The following is a 23,386-nucleotide window of genomic DNA, read 5'->3' on the forward strand; positions in this document are numbered from 1 at the left end:
TGTAATGGCATCTTTGATAATGGAACAGAAGAAACCCATCTGTGAACCATGTAAGCATTTACAGACTTGTGCTGTATTCCCACAGGCTACAGCACAAGTGACATACGATGATAAGAAGGTGGGGAAAATTATAGCCCCAGGAAATTCCCATGACCGGGCCTCAAGACTAAATAGTAGAGGCGTGGTGGAAGGGGAAGAGCTAAAGGATGGGGGTCTAACGAAGAAATAAAAATAGGAGAACTGGAAAATGGATGCAATAAAATCTTTGCAAATTATGCAAAGTATGATTGCAATTTATAGTTCCTCCTCCCAGGAGGACGTTGCAATAAAAGATAGCCTGTCTGCTTTGACTGATCTAATAGATCTGGAGACGGAAGTTGGTAGGGCAGGAATGCAGATTAATCACAAGGAATGGGAGGGGGTGACTTATACTGACGGTACTCCAATTGTGGTACTCACTCGAAAAGAAAGACGCCCTGCGATGCGTATAGAGAAACGCAGAGCAAAACAAAGTAAGAAAAGAAATTGAAAAACCAGTTATGCGATGATGTCTTGAAGGATCTTCACCAGTTGGATGAGGAATCAAAATCTTTACTAGGTATAAGGCTAACGATGAACCCTAGAAATCCTTTGAAGCTGGTAACTGGCCCCCAAATAATTAAGAAGAGCAATTTCTTGGAAAAAAGTAATGAGGGCATCAAAGAAAGTAGTAAAACCGACTTTCTAGTGGATAAAGCCCAGAAAGAGAATAAAGGAAATAGGGCCATGGGCCCCGCTTTTGGTTCAACGCATGAAAGTACGGATCTCACAGAATTAAAGGAAATTGATGCGAGTATCGTTTTAAATACTCTAACAGAGGAAATGAGACACAAGGGCACTAAAGGATACAAAGGGACTGAAAGTAAAGAGACGTACCAACTGTTTACCAAAAATCTGCATATACAAGAACCTGCACAGAAAATACCACATGGTATTGGTTTGAAAACCCAGAACCGAGTTGATAGTCAGACACCTAAAACAAACATACCCTAACAAAATACAGGGCTTTTCAGCAAACTACCAAAAGGTGCCTGTGTTTCAACAAAAAATATCCTTGTAACATCGGTTGCATTAGATGTAAAGAAGAATGTTAACGAACCAAAACTAATCATAACCTCGTACAAGGACCAGTTAGTTGGACCAAATACATTTTTGGAGGTATTTAATGAACAAATAACGTGAAATGACTGCCCTCTAAAGACGTTACTGCTAAAAAATCAGAATCAAGTGTTGGTTTGATTGACAAGGGATTGATAGATAGAGGTACGGCAGAAGGTCAGCAAGTTCTGGATCATTCTTCCTTGGTTTCCTTGATTAAAAGTATAATAGAACAAACCCTTTTACAACACCCAAACCCCGTGCAAGCCAAAAATGACATTGAGGTAGGAAAATCGATAGTTAAGTCCAGTGCCATATTTGGACAAGGTACAACTGACCCACTGATAACAGAGTCTCAGAGACAGGGAACTTCCATGGAAGTAGGAAAAAATAGTGAAAAACGCATTAATGAACAACTATCACAATTTAATGCATATTTGGAAGTAAATTCATCAAATCCACCAGTGATGGAGGACTTAAACAAAATGTGTTGCCGTAGACCAATAATGACAGAACACCCAACCCTATTTGTATTATTTTTGTTTGACTATGGAGGCCCTCTCTCCTTGAACAGAAACTGTGTGCTCTCCTTGTTCAAGGAAATTCCTAATCTGAGACTTCTATCATCAGCTGACCTAAAACTAATTGATTATATTCACCCAGAATGTTTTGATTTTGTGCGCATTGTTTTCCATTCCCGAACTGTGCAGGATTTGGTTGTTAAGTAAATCGCGGAATTGAATAAATTGAGATATGATGCAAAAGATTTTGACCTGGCCATAAGTACACAAAATCAGGGCTATATGCCCAATGCAAATAAGATGGACGATCTCAGAGAAAGACTACAAGGGTATAGCAGGAATTTTGGGAATGGCCCCTATGTACATGTGGATACTGTCAGAGATGACAGAAAAGAAGGTAGCATTATTGGAAGCAACTGGCACCCCCCTAAAATTGATGATGTCAATTCATGGATATGGTTGGCACAAACCTTAAAAACTTAAAATCAGGACTTTAGAATAAGATTTATCTGTTGTCCTGGAATTCTAGGAGCTACTCCCACTTAACATCTTCCAAAGAGTTGTCTGCCGAACTAGTAACCCATAGTATTATTTGTATACAAGAGTCATGGATGGCATGCACATTTCATATGGATGGTTTCCAATTAGCAACCAAATCTAGCAGGGGTCGCAGTCAAGATAGGCGAGGGTATAAAAATCCTCTAAACAATCTCTCTGGTACTTGGGGCCTTGGCTGTGGTATTGGAAATGGCACTAGACTGGGTGAAAATGCATGTTTTGGTGGTGAATATATATTCAAATCCCCTTCATAACCTATCTAATAAAATCAAGAAGATTAATTCTTTGCTTGTCGAATTGAATATTAAATAGAAAGGCCTGCATGTAATAATCTCTGGTGATTTGAACGCTCAAATTCCCATACCGGATAATAGGAGCACAAACCTGGAATCTAATATTGGTATTCTGTCATTTGTAGGAGGAGAGAATGGTCAAACAATACAAGGAGGTCCAAGGGGCTATACTAGGAAAGTACTCCAAAGTCATATATGGTATTACTTTATTTTTAACTGGGGTTTATACCATGTAAATACTCTGATAAAGAGCACGGATGACCCCTACACCTGGTCAAATGGTTTATATAATTCTACAATAGACCATATATTCATGTTTGGCACTCTCTTTAAAGTATGTATATCCTTCAAACTGATTAATAATAACTTCAGTGACCACAGATTCTTACAAATCCAAATGAACATCGGACTTCAAAAACAAATAAGGAACCAGTATAAAAGAAAAATAGAATTGAATACAAAAAGAAATAGAATAACCTGGCATCCGGGAAATGTGGGGAAAATAAACTCAGTCTTTTGTACAGATTGCCAAGAGTTACAGCTGGAGGGAAGATGGCACTTATTCTCTAGTGAAGAATTCAGTAACTACATTGGAAAAACAATTAGTAGATCCATCAGATCAAAGAGGAGTGTCGTAACAGTTCAACATGCACACGCTTTTGATTATCTAGTTAATGAAAATAAGAAATTGTGTAATAAAAACATTCGGAAAAACAAAACTCTTCCTATTTCATGGGAAGAGAAAAATATGAAAATTCGGAAAGAAAAACAAAAACTAAAAAATTGGTTAAAATCACATAAGGGCCAGGTGTTACAATCAGGCAGCGAGTTCATGTTAAGAGCTCTTAAAGACGGCTCCTCGCGAAATTTTTGGAAGCTTATAAATTCAATGGAATCCCCACTTATGAATTCACAAGTGAATAGTGTTTCAGAGGATGTGTGGGTGGGATATTTTGGGGATATCTATGCAGCAAATAAGATTTCTTCTATAACTTTGTCTGGAATATACGATAGATTGGAAGTGTTATTTTACAAAGGCTGAGATTATGACCCAAATTACAAAATTGAATCCTTCCAGAGCGACAGGACTTAACGGTTTAGCATATGTCATTTTTAAAGTTAATCCATGCCAGTGGGCAAATGCCCTCTTTATGCTGTTTCGGAATATTGTCCTAACCAAACATATACCATCTTCCTGGAGAATTTCCCCATATATAAAAAGGAGGATAGAAGTGATCCTCAAAATGATAGGCCTAGATCGCGATAATGGACGCTGACTCTAAGATATTCGCTGGGTTAGTTTTGAGGTTGATAGAAGAATGGATACAAACAAAGGCAATATTCCAGTACAAACAATTTGGATTCAGAAAGCGAATGGGGACAGAGTTAGGAGGACTTATGTTTTCACTTCTTCAAGAAAACTCATGTAAGAACAATGCTCCTTTGACGTATGTGGCAAGTATAGACCTATCCCAAGCATTTGATAGGGTGATTAAGTCTTTACTATGGTCAAAAATGTTGTTACTTGGAATGCCTGGGACTATATTGTCTGTTCTTATCCACTTGCATGAGGGATCTGTGATTAAAGTTCGATTGAATCAATAAGGCAAATTATCAGTTCCAATAGGCACATGGAATGGCTTGAGACAGGGCTATATCTTCGACCCTACATTGTTTAATCTATTTGTATCTGACGTGGGGACCCCTTTGGACCTGGCTTTGTTTATCTCACCACAAATAGAAGGGATAAAATTAAATTGGTGCTCCTATGTGGATGACTTCCTTCTGATCGATAGAACGCAGATAGGATTACAACGAATGATAAATACATTTAAAGAATATATTGATACGAATGGTTTAAGTATAAATTAAAAGAAATCTATCATTCGTATTCTGGGAGCAAGTAAAAAATCTATAAGATTCAATTGGTATTTAAAAAATTACAAACTAGAAATTAGACGAACATTTGTGTATTTGGGTTATCCTGTGTTTGCAAATATAAAAAAATGTGCATATTGGAATGTTTTGGAAGAACGATTGACCACACTGACAGCACAAACTAAAAGAATTGACAGAATGTACTGTAAATTCTCTGTTACCCCTGCTACGTTTCTATACCTCGAAAGTAATTCCCAAACTCAGTTATGGGGCCTCATTACGACCCTGGCGTTAAGAGTTTAACAGCGCCGTAAAAGGTGTCGGCGCCGTTAAACCCTTAACGCCTGATTACGAGGTCCCTTTGCGGGACCCGACCTTAACGGCTGGTTTTACCAGTCATTAAAGTAGGGTGCCGCAAAGGGTCCTTGGTGCTAAGTACGGTGCCGCAATTTGCGGCACCGTACTTAGCGCCTTCCCCATTCCCATTGAGCCCTATGGGGCAAAAATGGGAATGGGGAAGGGCCCATGGTGAATGGGGAATTACCGCCCCGCCAACCTTGGAATGGGGCGGTAATTCCGCCATTCACCATGGCGGACCCCGGCATGGACCATGGTGCTAATAGCACCATGGTTTAGCGCCGGGGTCGTAATGAGGCCCATGGTCTTGAATTTTTTCCAAAATGTGCAGAAGTGAGTATTGTTAAGATCGAAGCAAAATTTTGGAGAAGCATATTGTATTATATCCCAAAATGTATCTCAATGTCAGCTATTAGGTACAAACTAGGCCTACAATCTTTAAAGAGTGTAATAGAATGAAAAAAAATGGCACTATTAAGAAAATTGTTATTGGGATCAGGAAATAACTTATATGCGATCTTGGGCTTACAACTGAGAATGGGCAAAACTAAATCAAATTTCTTACTATCCATGTATGATAGCACTAGAAGTTTACTTGACTAAATTGGTGCAGATGTTGAACTTCTGTTTAAGAATCCAATGCAAGTAAAAAGTCAAATTAGATGGACTGAATGGGCTGAAACCAACGAGAAAGTAAATACCTCATCCCTGTACTGTCACTTGGTATCAGACTGGAAGATGGTGGGTTCCTTAGAACCGTATCTAAATACATTTCCTGATAGAAAATGGAGGTGTAATCTCATGCGGTTCCGCTTTCATGTATTGCCTACCGGGCAAATTCAAGAAATTAGAGATAAAATGGGAAAAGGGCATGTGCCCTGTAGCTTCTGTAAAAGCACTATTGTAAAGGATACATTAAGACATCTATTACTAGAATGTAAATTCATTTGTGAGGAACGTGAAACTAACTTCAGAAAATTTGCGTCACAAACAGAAAGATATTTTCCTGAGGTAATCTGGTGGAATATGATGCATGGAATATCGATTTTCTTTAAAAATAGCAATTTTACGATTCGTATCGAATGTTTGTGGTCTCATAGTTCAAGAATGATTTTATTTTAAGACTTGTTTTAAGATTTGCTTTTATAAAATGATGTAATGCAATGATGCAATAATGTAACTGGAAAAAAGGAGTTTCTAAATGTGTTTTTCTCATTCTGTATATATATTTATTGTTTTAAAACATTTTTGTAAAGGTTGTTCTAAAAACCAATATATATATATATATATATATATATATATATATATATATATATATATATTGAGCTGCTCTTGCTAGTGTAATGTTTCCAAACGGACTGTGTAAATAAATGTATATTAGTTTACCAAGAAACCTTGAGTAAGTGTTTGTTTGAACCACTGTATTTGTTGGTCCTTTGTGTAACGTTTTCTTCTGCTCACTAAACTCTTGAGATAAGTCTGGCTGCTCAGCCACTGCTACCACATAACTGTGTGGTACAGGCTTGTACCAAAGTTGAAATTGTACATGTAGACTTGTAGTCTTAATTGCATGTAGTGTTCCCAAGGGGTACTGCATGTGATTCTGCCTAACAAGAAGTATTGTCCTTTTGTACTGCATAACTGTAAAATAAATTGTAATCCTAGTGTGCTTAAAGTCAAGGGATTGAATCAAGAAGCAGTTAGAAGTTGCCAATCAAATGTGTTGAAAGCTTCGAGATTGTATTAAGCAGCAGTTGCATATTTTTCTTTGCCCATTGAGGATTTAAATGTGGAAAGACTAAAACAAACGTCACCACAAAATACAAATAGTAGTGGTAGGTGTTTTATCCTGGCAGGCAAGTAGACCAGGAAAGAGACAATTAAAGGTTGATCCTGGAGTGGACCAAGAAGAAGATGATTTAAAGTACTATAAAGTGGTAGAAGGTTGTGGTGAAAAAGAAGTGACAATGTTACCAATGTGTTTTTTGTTTGTTATGTGAACCATCCAGACAAACCGACGTTGCACATGAAGAAGAAACTTGAAATGATATTGTGATTTGCTTTCAAAGTGGAAAATATTTACATTGACAATTGTTTTGACATCAGAAGAGAATCCTTTTTGGTTTACCAAGCAAAGATTGTGAAAGTTGTGATCATTCTTTTCAATATTGCAAACATTTGTTGGAAGTGAATTCATAAACTTAGCCAAGACAAAGCGCATTTTGGAACTGTGTATTTTACTTGGCTAATGAAACTGAACTTTGGGTTTTAAACATTCTGCAGTGATCCAGGGGAAGGGGATCCAGCCTGGATCACAAGGGTCCTTGTTTATTGTGGTTCTGAATGTATGAGTTATTGTGTAAAGCCCACATTTCCAGCCATTTCCTGTTTGTTTAATTGTATGTATATTAGAGTGAGGCACAGATACTTTTGGCCATTAGGTCATTTTCCGTTAGCCTTAGTTTCGTAGGTTGGGGCATCCTTGTAAGGCTAGGGAAAGATATGCGTTCATGTCAGCTTTCATTATTTAATAAAATGTCTTCTTGTGAGAAAACTCGATCTACTTGTCTGTCTCGATTTTTCTGACCTCTCACAGCATGCAGTAGTAGATATCTCAAATGCTTTCTTCTCCATTGACATTGAAGAATCAAGTCAGGATCAGTTTGCCTGTTCTTGGGCAACAGACAGTTTACTTTCAGAAAATGACCCATGGCGTATGTGCAGAGTCGCACTCTCTGCCATGGAATAGTTCTGCATGGTTCCGACATGATGAAACTGGAAAATGTAAGAATGTCACACTACATTGATGACATAATGATTACAGGACCCACAAAAGAGAATGTGGAGCAGACTCTAGAGAAACTGCAGAGATGCAGGGCAGAGAGTGGGCTATTAAAACAAAGAAAATACAGGGCACATCCAAAGAAGTGAACTTCATGGGGGCTACATTGTCAGGATCTGTGCGTAGAATTAATTACGCTTGGTTACTTGTGCCAATCAGTGAAAGATGTTAATGACCCTCCACTAAAAGTTATGACCTGCCACCACTGACCTTGAATCGTTTCCAATGTAAATGTACCCTCGGGTGCTGCCCAATGCCTGGCAACAAAAGGTACCTCTGCCTTCGGCATACACATAATAATATTGCAGGCTGTGCACGTTATAGGCTGAAAGGTTGGATGCCGGGGGCAGCACCTGCCCTGCCTTTTATCTATGCTAGTTGAAAAGATGTAATGTCTGACTTAAAAGCACCCCCAGTTATTTCACCTCATTCAAGGCATATCAGTATGATCATGTCATCATGAGCACTGGCATGCATGATTGCTCAGGTCAGCTTGAGAGTCTGGGGTGCAGCATGCACTTTTCAAGGAGCTTGTGAGGCTCCCTCTGCCGGGCTTAAGAAACTCATTTTGCATCCTGTAATGGCCCGGTGATAACACTGTCATGATGATGACACCATCCCAATCCCTCATCTTCCTTTCAACATGCTGCTGCCTATACCTGTGATGACTGTATTACTTATGGCTCAACTGCCTCAGCACACTGTTACTAATCAGTCTCAACAAACGGCTTGTGGAACAGGTGCCTGCCACTGCCTCAAGTACAATGAATGCAAATGCAAATCTTTGTGCTCAGGTACAAGCTGCTAGACTACCACAGTGTTAGGCTAATAAGCCAGAGACAGAGGGACAGAGAGAGAGCTAGTCTCAGTCAAGACACTAGAGGCAGAAGAGGGCCAACCCATCGGCCGCCACAGCCCACCCAAGTACAACTCCTTCTTGCGTTGAAAGAAAAGCATCACAAATCCGGAACCCTACACTGATCAGAGCAACCCTCTGACTCTGCAAGTGTTCAGGGAAATGATGGGAGGTTGGAAGCAAGACTGTTAGGAGAATAGTGTTCCTCCGGAATTAAGCCCTTACCACTCAGCTAGATTGGACTGGTGAAGTGCATGGACATGAATGCTGATGAATAATGGAGGGTCGCGACAAGGGGCGAGCCGTGCGCAGAGCATTACAAATGTTGGAAAAGTCAAAGGAGGTGGATGGAGGTGGCCCATAGATGGGGCGTGGATTGATACAAAGGGATATATGAATGTGGACCTCGCCTTTGGATGAGTTCTCTCTGTAGGGAAAACAAGGCTTGAAAGTGCATGAATACAGAACTCCTGTTCTCCTCCTCAGCCTCTCTGTCACAATCTCACCCAATGCTTTTCAGACAAAATCGCTAAGATTCAGCTTGAACTTGCCTCAGCTGAGTAACTACAGGATAGTTTGTTCTATGGTACAAATGAAAGTAAACGATTGGGCGCCTTTGGCACTTTTCACCTCCTTCCAACCTACCTCTGAAGGCGCACTGCTAAACCTTAGAGACACCCGCCACTGACAGGCTCTCGTCATGATCCCTGCCATGCTATGAATGTTGAAAAAGTGTGCTCTCACCCGCCGCCTATCTTGTGTCACTTTATAAATCACTCATGTCCACCTGGATGTGTTCTGGAGTGGTTAAAGTTTGCTGCTGTTCCATCACTATTGATTAAGCCTTCTGTTTATCCTGAGAACTTTCCAAATGTCCATTTGATTTCTCATCTATATATCTACCATATCTTCTGAAAGCAGTTGCAACTTCACAATTACAGTATTTTTTGAAAGAGCACAGGATTCTGGACGATGCACAGGCGGGCTGTCAGCTGGGGTGCAGCATTGAAATGGAAATGATGGCTGCGGTGGACGATAGGGAAAAGAGTGGCGGATGGGGGAGGTGTTGGCACCTTCGTCTTTCTTAATTTGACAGCAGCATTAAATATCTCTGCAGGTTGAGCGCTCGATTCTGCGATCTGTGTATGACCTGCAGGTCACAGGTATGAATCCTGTCAAAGCCAACTCAGTCTTTTATCCTTCTGAGGTCGATAAATGAGAATCAACTTCGGTTGGGTGATCATTGTATGTAAAGCGCTTTGGCAAAAGCATTATATAAATAACAAATCGTTATCAAACAAATCATTTTACCATTAGCCAAAGGATCCTCTTGACTTGTTTAAATTATCTGGGCATTAGAGCTAGTGCAATGGCATGGGCACCCCCTTTTCTTACAGATAGGGAGCAAACAGTGGTCTTACCCATAAGCAAGCCGTCTAGGAAAACACTAAACTGCAGCACGTCGGAGGGGTTGTCCCTTTGCCCACTGCTGTTTAATCACTACATGAGACCGCTGGGAGATTTTTTAAATCAGCTCTTTCGTACATCCTTCTGTATCTCTGTAGACAATGCCTGGCTAAAGTTCTGGTTAAGTCATACTGACAAGAACACGGTAGCCTTTTCCAACTACTCTCTAGGACAAATCAATTTATGGATGATTTCCAATCGGTTGAGATGTAGTGCCCAATAAAATGAAATATATCTTTTTTTTAATTCATCACAGAGTAGTCCTACAACCAATTCCGTGAATAGTCTATCAGGCTCCTCAGCTGTAGATCCTTGGTTTGACACCTACTGGTCCTCTAGTTTGGGACCTTGTCCCTGCCCTAAATGAAAGTCAGGAACCTTTGAGTTTGGCTACACCCTCATTTGGCCATGGATGCCCAGATTAAGGCAGTCTGCAGGGCTTGTTTTTTCCAGATGCATACTCTGAACAGCTTCTTGGAGCAATTCTCCTTTCCTCATAATGTTGTGATGATCGCTGTGTTAATCTCCAATCGCCTGAATTGGTGTGATGCTGTCTACCTTGGTCTTTTTAAAGGGGGGCACCACGCAAACCTCTGGTCTTTCAGAATGCAGTAGCCAGGGTTCTCTCTTCATCAACGACTGGCCTACTTAAAGTACAGAAGTTTACATATTCTGAATGAGGTGGTTGATCTCTCTCTGAAATGGTGGACAAACTGTGAAACACCTTGCCACTAGAGTTATGGCTCACAGTAAATCATGCAGCTTTCAGGTACAAACTGAAAACTATATTGTTCCCTCAGTAAGCAGTTTAAGTCATGTCCTACGCTGTTTTCTGGTTCAGCATTTAGACGCTGTTTCTGGCAATGTTGTGCTTTGCATCCCAAACCATGGCCATAAGAGTGTTTACAGTCACAGGGCAGGTAATGCATTGGTTTAGCATGCCAAATAACCCAGAGAGTTGACACCTTTAGATAATTATTACTTAGTCAGCATCATAAATTCCGGTAACATATTATTTTGATAACCTGTCTTCCCCTTATGTTGCTCTCAGCCTACACAGCAATCGTGTATACCCGTGATCAGCTGATGGCTCTGAGGGGTGCTCCCGGCTCTTTTAGCCTCCACACATTGAATAAAATTAGACAGTTAGGTTTGGATAAATCCAAGAATCCCCCCTATTTTATTAAGAGGGCAACTTTTTGTGGGCAGAATACTGCCTTGCAGCAAGCGCTTATCAACGCTAGATCGGCAGTAAAAAATCACTCTGGCACTGAATGAATTGATTATTACATTCAAGTTAAACTGTATTTTCATTACAGAAACATGGATTCAGGCCAACTCTACCTCACACTTCCATTTTCTTGTCCCCACTGGGTTTTCGATTAAATTCGAAAACCATGCGCATGAAAAAAGGAGAACGGGATTGCCATTATTTTTAAATCAACCTTAGAAATGTCGCATTTCCGGGCCCTAAAATCGGATGATAAAGCTCAGGTCTTTGCCTGTACACTTGGTAGCTCAGAAAATTATTCCAATATTATGCTATCGACCGCCAGGACCTATTGGGTCCTTTCTGGAGAAGTTAGAACTCTATCTGTGGGTGCAAGCCTTACAATGCAACAAACTGATGGTCCTCTGGGACTTTAATGTTTGTTGCAATGTCCTTAACAATTATGATTGGCTAAGACTGAATTAACTTAGGACACACTGTCTTGACTTAGTTTTAACTAGGGGCCTGAACATCATCCACACTGAGAATCTGGCAGTTATATGTCAGATCACTTGGTTGTGGTGTTTTCCATTGCCATTGAATTTTCGAACGATACTCCTACAAAGTCGGTTTTATCCCAAAGCAAAAAGTCCATGGATACAATCACAGGACCACTTAATCGCTGAACTGTTACCTTTTTCAATACATAAAGAATGAAAGAAATTTTGAAAAAAACAATGTCATTCCTGAAGAAGAGCTGTGATGTAAAAACACCCCTTTGGAAGCAAAAAATCATAGCAAAAATAAGAATAATGCCTGGTTCTCCCAGTCCATAAAAGAACTACTGCAAAATGATCATGGAAAAGAAAACATTTGGTTGAAAACTCAAGATATACCTTCTCGCCAAAGCGCTAAATTGGCATTGGCGGCATACAAACAAGCAATATTATTGGCAAAATCAGTTTCTTCAAAATCAAATTGGATCCTCAAAAAACCAATCTAAGGAACTATTTGCCATAATTAAAAACATGACTTCTCCATCCTGAGTATTATCTAAGTCACCCCCCTCTCACATCTTGGCTAATCAGTTCAATGTTTTCTTTACTGAAAAGGTTAATTAAGCAACAGAACCCGAGCGTCGGGGGGCATTACAGACTCGGGTAATGACCCGGGGCCCATACGTAAGGACCCGAGCGAAGCGAGGGCCTTACCGACGGCCCGGGGTATTACCAGAGTTGGTAATGCCCCCGACGCGAGGGTTCTATTGCTATTAGTACCCCGGCCCGCAAAAATTGCGTGACCGGGGCACTAAAAGCTTTTTTTTTTGTCCCGAAATGCTGCAGCCGCAAGATAATGGTCGCCGCCATGGAAAGGGAAAACAGAGTCTGTTTTCCCTTTCCATGACGGCCATCGGGAGCGGACGCGCTGAGAACACAAGTGTTCCCAGCGCGTCCGCTCCCGAAAAAGGATCAAAAAGAAGATAAGTGGGGTTGGGAGGGCGGGAGTGGGACGGGGGAAAAAAAATACATACCTGCGTCCCCGGCGGGGGAAGAGGGAAGCCCCCAGCCGTGTGGAGGTGCAGAGAGCGGGGATGGCCCCGCTCTGAGTCTCCACACGGCTGGAGGGTTCCCTCGTCCCCCGCCGGGGACGCAGGACCAAGATGCTAAGTTGGGGGGCGGGTGGGAGGGAGGGAAGGGAATGTAAAAAAAAAAAAACAATAAAGTCTTACCTGAGGCGAAGGCAGCCTCTCAGCCGCGGGGAGGCTCGGAGCCGGGATGGCCCCGCTTCGAGCCTCCTCATTGGCTGAGGGGTGGCCACGCCCTCCGTCGGGGACAAAGGCAGTGGCATCCCGACAGAGGGATTCTCGGCTGGGTAGGGACCTGGTGAGAGCCAATCAGAATGCTTGTTGCATTCAGATTGTCTCTCGCTGGGTACTAATTTGAGTTAATATTGATTTTCAAACTACAACTGTTGCTTGCCCTCTCCAGGTTCCAGACTCTTCAATATTTTTGACTTCTTCATTGTCTTCTTTCTCCTTCTCATCGGTAGATCTAAATGACATCGAAGTCATGATCCAAAAACGTATACTCACGAATCATGACTATGACCCTATTCCAGCATATTTGGCTGTCAAGCATGCCTCTGCTCTTAAAACATTTATAACGGATTTTGTGAATGCAGCTTTGGTCCAGGGAATTGTGCCAGCAGAACTTAAGAAATCTGTTTTGACAGCGTTATTAAAGAAATCCATACTGGACCATCAGGTCTTGGCAAACTATCTCCCAATTGCTGGTCTTCTTTGGTCACCTAAGATTCTGGAAAAGATTGTCTCCTTACAGCTGCAGAACCATCTGCAGGAAAACATCATCTTGGACACTTTTCAGTCCGGCTTTAGGCCTGGACATGGGACTGAGACAGCATTGGTGGCTGTCTTGGACGATATCTTAAGGGCTGCTGTTGAAGGCGATCTGAGCATGTTAATCCTGCTCGATTTAACAGCAGCCTTTGACACCGTTGATTTGATCTTTTACTGTCCAGAATCACTGAGGTGGCCCAGATTGCAGAAGGATCCTTGAAATGGTTTTCCTCTTTCCTTGACAACCTTACCCAGGTCGTTAAAATTAAAGGTCTTTATTCTGATGCTTTCCCAGTCGTGTGCGGAGTGCATCAGGGATCATCTTTATCTCCAACCTTGTTCAATATCTATCTTAGACCCCTGATGGACATATTTACGAAATATAAACTGAATTATCACTCTTATGCACATCACACAAATTTATGTCTGAATAAAACAGTACCGGATGCAATTGAACGTGTTTTAGCCTATGCTAACGCGATCAAAGACTGGATGATCGAAAGCAAGCTCCAGCTCAATCTCTCCAAAACAGAGGTAATAGTGTTTGGTTCAACACACCAGCTCAGTAATTATCATGAAACTACTTCCTGTCCAGCCATATTTGACACAACAACATCCTTCTCGGATAAGGGAAAACATCTTGGCTGCATTTGGCAAGCTATTCTGGGCTGTAATGCCCATGTTTCAGAGGTGGTTAGGTCTGTGTTCTATCAAATCAGACTCCTTAAACCTATTTTGCCACTTATTCCTGAACTGGCTCGGGCTGTGGTAGTGGGGACAATGATAAACTCCACATTAGACAATTGCAGCAATCTCCTTCTGGGAGCACCTGAGAACCAACTTCAATGATTGCAGGTAGCCCAGAATGCCGCTGTTAGACTGATATAATATAATGCTTCTGTCTCTATCTATCGGAGGAGATTACACTGTTTGCCAGTTCGGCAGAGAAATTAATTTAGATCACTGTCTCTTATGCATAGGTGTATCCATGGAACAGCCCTTTCATATTTGATTTAAAAAATAAAACCATATTCGTCCTCAAGAGTTTTGCCTTCATCTGGAACAAATTTGTTGTCTGTCTCCTTTTCTCGCTATGTCTCCTGGGGTGTCTGCTGCTTCTCTATCAAGAGTCCCCCTCTCTGGAATTCACTTCCAGGCAATCTGCAGAATATCAGGTCTATTGCTCTTTTTTTCAGAAAAAACTGAAAACCCATTTGTTCCATTGAACCTTTACTGCGTTAGTTGGGAAGAAATTCCAACATCTGCACCTAGATGCATGTTTCCTGCTTTGTTCCAGAAGGATATATGCACTGTACATTCAAAATCATCATCATCATCAGAGAGGCCAAAGAATGAATGATCAGGTAAACCCAACAACCTCAATGCAGGGCCTTCAGACGGAGAACAAAAAGCACTTGACTGGTCATTTCCTATGTTGAGCCTTTCAAATGGTGCAGTGGTGAATTAGGCATCCCCATGCAATTCCCCTAACTGCATCCAGTCAAAATTAAGGGGTGTGCGAATATGGATCTTGATTCCTGTGCCAGTTTCCGAAACCCATTCAGTCCTAGAGATTATGTGAACAGACCCAATTTTCCTGGGCTCAGCGTTGATTCCATCAACTCTCAGAGAGAGGAAGTTCTGTTTCATTGTTAAACCATTTGCCCTTTTTCAGTCTCATTGGACCTATATGCTTTTTGAGGTGAACAACTTTGTTTAATTGCTCTGATCCACTGAACCCATTTTGTAGTGCAGGGGAAAGGCTCAGAGTCCATGAGATAAACAACTTCATCCAATCCTTTCTTTGAGGAGGAGTATTGTGATCCCTGCGACAATGCTCTGGACTGTACAAAGTCAGAGATGGGAGGCTATGTACCTATGTGCTAATTCCACTGGTCTATACTGTTAAGAGCGTTTCTCTGTTTCTAGATTAAAACATTGCTGTTGTGTAGGGTTTCCTGCTGGTTTCCCCTATCCTTAAGCCCTATGATAGTATGTGTTATTAGCCATTTTAAAGATCTCAAACTTGTTATGAGCTGATGTGGGCTTGCTGGGCTTGAAATCTGTGTTTGCATAGCTAAATACAAATGCCTGAGTCAAGCACTTAACTCGCCAAGCTATTTTAGAGGCTTAATAACCAACAACCATCCATTCTGCGTTTGACCAGTTTCTATGTCCCTTGAGTGAATCCTCAGATGCCCATCCTTCCTACAGGCAAAGTTCTGAGTCTCTGGAGAAAATGAAAAGACTATGGGCCTCATTACACGGTAGGCGGTAACCATGGCGCTATTAGCGCCATGGTTGCTGCCGGTATTTTACAGTGTCCGCCTTGGTGGATGGCGGAATTACCGCCCTACTCCAAAGTGAGCGGGCGGTAATTTCCCATTCACCAAGACTCTTCCCCATTCCCATTTGTGCCCCCATAGGGCATAATGGGAATGGGGAAGGTGCTAATTACGGTACCACAAATTGCAGTACCGTAATTAACTCCGAGGTCCCTTTGCAGCACCCTACTTTAACGGCTGGTAAAACCAGCCGTTAAAGTTGCGTCCCGCAAAGGGAACTCGTAGTAAGGCGGTAGGGGTTTACCGATACCGGTGCCCTTACCGGTACCGGTAAAGCCCTACCGCCTACCGTGTAATGAGGTCCAATGTATTTCTGCAAATGGCAGATTATCCTTCCATGCATAACCCATCTTTCCTACGGTCAATAGTTTCCCCAGATGTGTGAACTCAAAGAACCCACCTTTACTATAGCTGAGCTGTTTTATATCACTGGGTGACTTTCAGAACATCTCCTTGCTATAGTTGGTATGATGTCTGCCCTTGCTCAAAGACACAGAACACGTTGTTTCTCTAAATTATATGTCTTACATCCCTGGGTGGGAGAATACAAGAAGCAATCCTTCCTAAAGGTGATGGAATATATTTCCTGTTTTAATCACATTAATTCCTTTTTAATTTCTTAATTCAAATGTAATTGCCATTATTAATCCACTGGCACGTCTGGCAGTTGTCTTCAGCTTAGTGTATGCTATGCATGTGTAGGCTACACCTAGATTGTGGTGGAATTTGGACAATCTTGAATAGGGTGCTGTAGCAACTCAGCTTGAGTCATTTAGCTTCCAGAAACTCTGCAAGTTTTTTAAGCACAGGTTCTCTCTCTCTCTGTCTAAATCACCAGAGGCCATCACAGCTTCTCTGTCTCTGGTGAACCCCCAAAATCCATCCCTCTTACACATATCAGGCTGATTATCTTTGGGCCATTCCCAAATTAATACTACCTAGAGAGGACTGGCTTGCCAACTCTTTGCTAATTAACAGAACCCACTCTTCCAACATAACAATAAGTTGTATTTGTATAGTTCTCGCTAGAGCAATTTCACATTTTATTGGCAGTTATCTGTCCTTGTGCAAATACACAAAGCCAATTTCTTTTGACAGAATTGTTTTGGCCATCGACAAAAACCACAAACTCATCCATCCTAGAGTTGGAATGCTCTTTGTCCCCGGGTGCATCTCTAGAACCCCTACTTCCTACAAAGGTCAGGTTGCTTTTGTCCATGAAAAAATACCTACAATCCATCCTTCGTACAGGGAAAAGATTCTGTCTCCCTCAATAGAGCCATCCAGCATTTAGGTAATAGATCATGGTTCGTTCCGGGGACTTGAACATTCCCCTAAACCCACTATTTCAAAAGGTAACAAATTCTTCCTTAGAGTTAGACAACTCCCAGAATCTAACTGGTGAAATGCAGTATTTTATTCCTGGACAACGGGCAGAATCTATTTTTCTGACGTGAAATGAAGGTCCAGTGACAATGCCCAGAATCACAGAATCCATCTGCCCCTATGGGTGAAAGGTCATTAGTCCATGAGCAAATCTCCAGACCCCATCCATGAAAAGTGACAATTCTCTTTACTTAGGCAAACTCTTAAAGTCCACCAATTGTCTGGGGGACAGTCCGTTGGGCTTATTTATTTATTTATTTTTGCATTTATTTCAGTGCACAAAGCCCTGAGGCATCTTGCCACTAATTACAGTAAGTGCTTATTACAGTTCATAGGTACAAGAACACGCATTAAGATTACAGCATAGTGGTGGTTGGTGGCGGAAGCATACTCTGACATGCCTCACCTCATGGTAAGGGGGCTACATCAGGAATGCAGACAGGATAAAGACAAAATAGGTGCAAGTATACAGACTGGCAAAGCCTCACTTCACGGTACAAGGGGCTACATCAGACATTCAGACAGCATAAGTACAAAATATGTGCAAGTATACACACTGCAAAGCCTCACCTCATCGTAGAGGGGCTACGTCAGGCATGCAAAGAGCATAAGGACATTAGGTGTAAGTATACAGACTGGCAAAGCCACACCTCATGGTACGGGGGCTACATCAGGCATGCAGACAGCTTAAGGACGATATAGGTGCAAATATACAGATGGGAAAAGCCTCACCTCATGGTACGGAGGGCTATAGAAAGTATGGAGATAAACATAATATCATGGTAAATGTGTCAAAGCTAGGTCTGCCTTACAGCAAGGTGGCATCTGAGTGGGTGGCCTTGCAGCCCGGTGACATCAGAGTTCAAGAGTCGAGGTGGGTAAGCCTTATGTCAAGGTTGCATCTGAGTGGGTGGCCTAGCAGCCCAGTGACATCAGAGTTCAAGAGTCAAAGTGGGTAAGCCTTAAGGCAAGGTGGAATCTGAATGGGTGGCCTGGCAGCCCAGTGACATCAGAGTTCAAGATTCAAGATGGGTAAGCCTTACAACAAGCTGGCATCTCAGTGGGTGGCCTTGCAGCCCAGTGACATCAGAGTTCAAGAGTCAATGTGGGTAAGCCTTAGGGCAATGTGTCATTTGAGTGGGTGGCCTAGTAAGTAGCCGGGTGACATTAGAGTTCAAGAGTCATGGTGGATAAGCCTTATGGCAAGGTGGCATCTGAGTTGTTGGTCTAGCAGCCAGGGTACATCAGAGTAAAGAGACCAGGTAGGTAAGCCTGATGGCAATGTTACAAGTGGGAAGCCTTGCGTCAGGTATGGAGCAAGTATCAAGGCTGCCAGGCTGTGTGGTATGTGTGGGATATTTTTACCCATGCCGATGCGCCCCACTGCACCCCTTTACCAATGGGGAAAGAAACAGCTAAAAATGGATGCGCTAACCCCTGTGCATGCAAAAATATGCAAAACTGTGCATGGTTCATAATCACAAATGGCTGCACACCCCTGACACACACAGTCTAAGTTGGGGTGAAAACAGAACAAACTGCAGCAGAATTGGGCTAAAAACCAAAAATGCCTTTTAAAAATGCAACCAATTGCAACCTTCAAAGTGCTGTTTTGTCACTAAATTCAGTCATTTTACAAGTGAACCTTTGAAATAAAAAAAGTGTACTGAAATCACAGATCCTCCAGGTGGCTCAGAGAAACTGGACCTCACTGACTGACAGCAGCTAAGAAATGTATTTCATGAAAAACCAGCCCAGCAACATGTATTTCAAGTTACACGGGAGAAATGCGGCTGAAAGTGGCAACATATAACAATTTCAACTGTACAGAGAAAACTCCAAACAAAGGCTGGATACTTACTTCCAGACTGCAAACAAATCTCAGCACTTAAGAGAAGAACCGGTGCTGATTAGATGTATGTACTGCCTAAGAAAAGTGGATTTAAAAGACTCAGTTTAAATGTGCTTTTTCCATGAAGAAGGGGAAAATTCGCCTTTTTAAAAGCATGTTTTTTGTGAAGGGCTTAATTCTTTTAAATGTCAAAATCTCATAAACTATGTTCATTTTTATGTGTTTTAAATTAAAGATCTTTAGGTGAAACAAAGTAACCCAGTTTGGAGTTAACTGGTTAATTCTGATTGGACAGTGCCCAGCCTGGGAAAGATTGACATTTCAAGTGACACCCCACTGCTACCAGGAAGGTTTAATTGATGCTGGAGGTTCTCGCATATTTAGAACAAAGACCTAATTAGACATTTGTCTTTGGCCCAGCTAAGGACAATGGCAGGCTGAACACTGAACCCTTCTGGGGAGGGGTAGGGAACTTCCCTCTACACCCCACCCTGAACAAAGGGATTTGACAGCTGTTGTCTGTTGAAAGGAAGAAAAAAAAACTGCTAAAAGAAATCTGTTGTTTAAAATGCCTATTTGTGATAAAGTCTTGAAAACCTTTAACTTTGCAACATGAATGAGGACAAATCTAAAAATTGGTAGTTGTAAATCTATTTTTATGCTCTTTCTGTGGAGACGTTAGTGAACCCTGTACTACATAAGGAAACAAAGTTACATGAAAAGAAAAATTGTGGCAAAACTATTGATGCTGCAAATATAATATTGTATACCCTCGTTCAACCCAATCCAGCCTGAGGTGCCGTCCAATTGACCAGAACCGACCAGCTGATCCAATTCCACCAGAAGTGCCCTGCTGCCTGTAGACCCAATCTGTGATGACCAACCTGACGGTCCAAGCTTAATCTACAGTGGACTGTAAGTATAAACAGGAATCATAGTAACCCATAGGGATTGTCCTATCCCAATCTCACCCTATGCCATCTTTATCTTAAGACCTCTAATATTGTCAGAAGCATTTTTGCAACCCTGTTTGTAATCCATAGCGTTAGCGCTGATTTTTTCTCATTTGTTTCATTAAACCATAAGCCATTTGTGATTTGGATTAAATAAACTAATTCCCAGAAGGAAAAACAGAATATCATACGTGAAGAGTTACAAGCGGCCGTGCGTAACTGGAGATTCACGGGTGGCATTCTCTTTTTCTTATTCATTAATATAGTTTAATAAAAACCAATCTGTCATTTTTAAAACTGAATTTCTCCTTTTCTCTGTTCTATTTTTTCCAAAACACCTCTCACTAAAACTTACATACCTTATTCAATTGTAAAGCCTGAGACCTAATTTCAACTCTCAGTTAAACCTAAGACCTGTAGCTACATCCACAACTAATAACCGCAGTGCGAAACAGTGTATTTGACCCATTTTATAAAAAATCTCATAGTGAAATTTAGCCACGAATTCTCATTTTGCAAAAGCTTTACACGTGTCTTTTCCCATCCAAAGTGTTTCTTAACTTCCATTCCGATCTAAAGTGTGCACTGTTGTTTATCTTGTAGCTCATGTTTGTTAGGACCTGTTTGGTGTTGCTCTCATAAGAAATTCTAACAATTTAAGGATTTTTGCAGGAAAACCATTCAGAAAACATAGTTCTGCCAAAGAAGCAAGTGGAAACACTAGAGAAAATCCAAAATGATCTGGACTCTGCAGAGCAAAGGCTACAGAAGAGCCAAGAATCAGAGACAGAAGCTAGGCAGTAACTGACAAAACTAAAGGAAGATCTGGCTTTCCTACAGCAAGAGAAGGCAGAGCAAGATAACCAAGTTCAGGCACTGAAAGATGAGTGTCAGGAGAGGGTTTACTCTTTACAACAGAGTCAACAGAAGCTGGCACAACAATTAACTTTTAACAGAGTCTGTGCAGAACAGGTGGTTATCATACAGAACCAGATAGACAAATTAAAAGAGGAAAACAATAAATTCATTATCAAAGATCTAGAATCTCATGAGGAGCACCAAAAATCCCATGCATTCAAAAAAGCAAGGGACGACTTGGCTGAACAAAGGGGCACTCTAAGTCAGGAGAAGGACGCCTTAGGCCAGGAAGTGAGCCAATTAAAAACCAAGCTAGAGGAAAGAAAGCAGGCCCTCCAGGAACTCAGTGAAGTAAAAACCGAATATGAGAAGCTACTAGAGCACACCAGGGGGGTGGAGGATTCTCTGGAAAAGAACACCCAGACCAATAATGATTAAACTCAGGCGTTGAGTCTCCTGGAGCAGAAACTCGCCCAGTATTTTCAGACCAGACAGGAAGCACAGAGAGACAATGAGGATCTCTGTGAAAAGAATGAAAGGCTCCACAAACAGATAGCCATGCAAGAGCAAATCAGTGAGACCAGTAAGGCCTTAATAGAGGAGAAAAAATGTCAGATTTTGAAATATCACCAGGGAATAGGGGTTGAAAAGGAAGTTGTAGGGAGGGACAGAGAAACCCCTGAGCATAAGATCAGGACCCCGGTAATCAGGGGCTCTAACCCCTTCAGTACCATGGACTCTGCCAGCTTCATGTCCACTGGCTCATATGAACCAAGGGCCATAGGGATGGTAGATTTCAGCAAACATGGGACGTACAGATCAGCGCCTCCCAGAAATTGATGGACGGGCATCTCTGTACAGATCCCCAAATGTTAGGGCTAGCCTCTCTGATCAGGAAGACTCCAGTGAGGGGAGAATCAGTAGATTGGATACTCAAAAATACCGCCTACCAAAGGATCAGTTTGTCAAATTTGTTGGGGAACTCCAGGAAAGCAAGCCCAAAAAGAGTATCCTAAAGACCTCTTCCCAGCTAGGGCAGTGGGGCTAGGGGGGTACTCCGCCAATCCTGGGAGCAGGGGAGAGTCAGAAGACTCTTCTGAGCGCCACAGGCATCAAGAAGCTAGGCCCCCACATTCCACGAGCCCTTCTCAAGCTCGCAGAATCAGGGAGAGCCTAGAGGATCAGATAGCCCCCTCTTGTAGTAGTGCCTCTGAGTCAGAGGATGAGTGGACTCGGGTAACTAAGACCAAAAAAACAAACAAAATCAAGAGGGCTCTACTAAAAGCTCCCCTGAAGCAGATCAAGGCCATTAGGAGCGTTATCACTCCCTATCACAAAAATGCCAAGTATTCAATCTGGGAGCACCTTGAGTTATACAAACAGATGATGGATACTTTTCATCTGAAAGATAGTCAGAGTTGCATCCAATACGTAAAATTGACATTTTCCCCTGAGTTCTCCAGCTTCTTTGCAGGGCTGGCGGATCAGAACCACTCAAGATGGTCCACCTACAGGGCGGCCATCTTAAAACATTTTTCTGTCCATAGGAACCCCCCAGAGGCCCGCAAGGCGGCCTACAATCTGCAGTGTGGGAAAGACCAGGCCCCACAAGAATTTGTGCAAGAACTTGCGAAACAGTGTATTTGACCCGTTTTCATTAGAAATCGCATGGTGAAATTTAGCCGCGAATGTGCATTTTGCAAAAGTTTTACACGTGTCTTTTCCCATCCAAAGTGTTTCTTAACTTCCATTCCGATCTAAAGTGTGTACTGTTGTTTATCTTGTAACTCATGTTTGTTAGGACCTGTTTAGTGATGCTCTCATAAGAAATTCTATCAAATTAAGGATTTTTGCAAATTTTTCATTGTTTCACAAAGCCATTTTCAACTGTCAGTTTAAAAAGTGTCAATTTACAAAAGTGCTTCTCTCTTGTTTGGGGAGGGAAGACTATAGTCAAACACTGTACTCTGTTCTTCATTCCTAAATACCTGCTGCTTAATTACATCGGTATAGAACTGCTCATTTGTGAATTGAGAACTTTGCAGGGGGAATCTTAACCTAAGTGCTATCTTTTCAGAAGCCAAAACTGTTCTTTTTCCTGTGTTTTAACTTCTGTATTGCTACAAGTGAATTCAATTGTGATACTTAATTTCTGAATTATTTTGTCACCACATTGGTGATTGCTGCCCCATATATATATACATATATATATATTAAAATGTGTATTGATTTGAATTTAAATAAATAAATATTTACCTTTACAAACCAGCCTGATTCCTGGTCCACTGTAACCTGGGGGTATCTTGAGAAGGGTGCGATATGAGTGGCATATCACGCAGAATATTGAACCTATAGACACAATAAATAAATATTTCATGTGTGCATTACATGCTAGGCGAGACCCGGGTGTGTGCCTGATTGAAATCCTTAACTTATGTACTAGTGTATCAGTGCCAAATGTATCTAGTGCGTATATTAGTAATACAAGCGCAGGAGCAGGGATAGTAGGGGAAGGTG

At 41.7% G+C, this 23,386-nt stretch overlaps 1 long non-coding RNA gene across 1 annotated transcript in view; it reads left to right on the forward strand.

Annotated features, from left to right (window-relative positions):
* LOC138521329 (uncharacterized) overlaps window positions 1-23,052 on the forward strand; it is a 286,380-nt gene extending 263,328 nt beyond the window's left edge. Inside the window, exons 4-5 of the long non-coding RNA XR_011283015.1 lie at window positions 19,849-19,973; window positions 20,684-23,052. This is a non-coding gene — a long non-coding RNA (uncharacterized lncRNA). The remainder of the gene's footprint in view (window positions 1-19,848; window positions 19,974-20,683) is intronic.
* The last annotated feature ends 334 nt before the right edge of the window (window positions 23,053-23,386 follow it).

Source organism: Ambystoma mexicanum, chromosome 1q (assembly GCF_040938575.1).
Source record: "Ambystoma mexicanum isolate Mex_15411 chromosome 1q, UKY_AmexF1_1, whole genome shotgun sequence".
NCBI lineage: Eukaryota > Metazoa > Chordata > Amphibia > Caudata > Ambystomatidae > Ambystoma > Ambystoma mexicanum.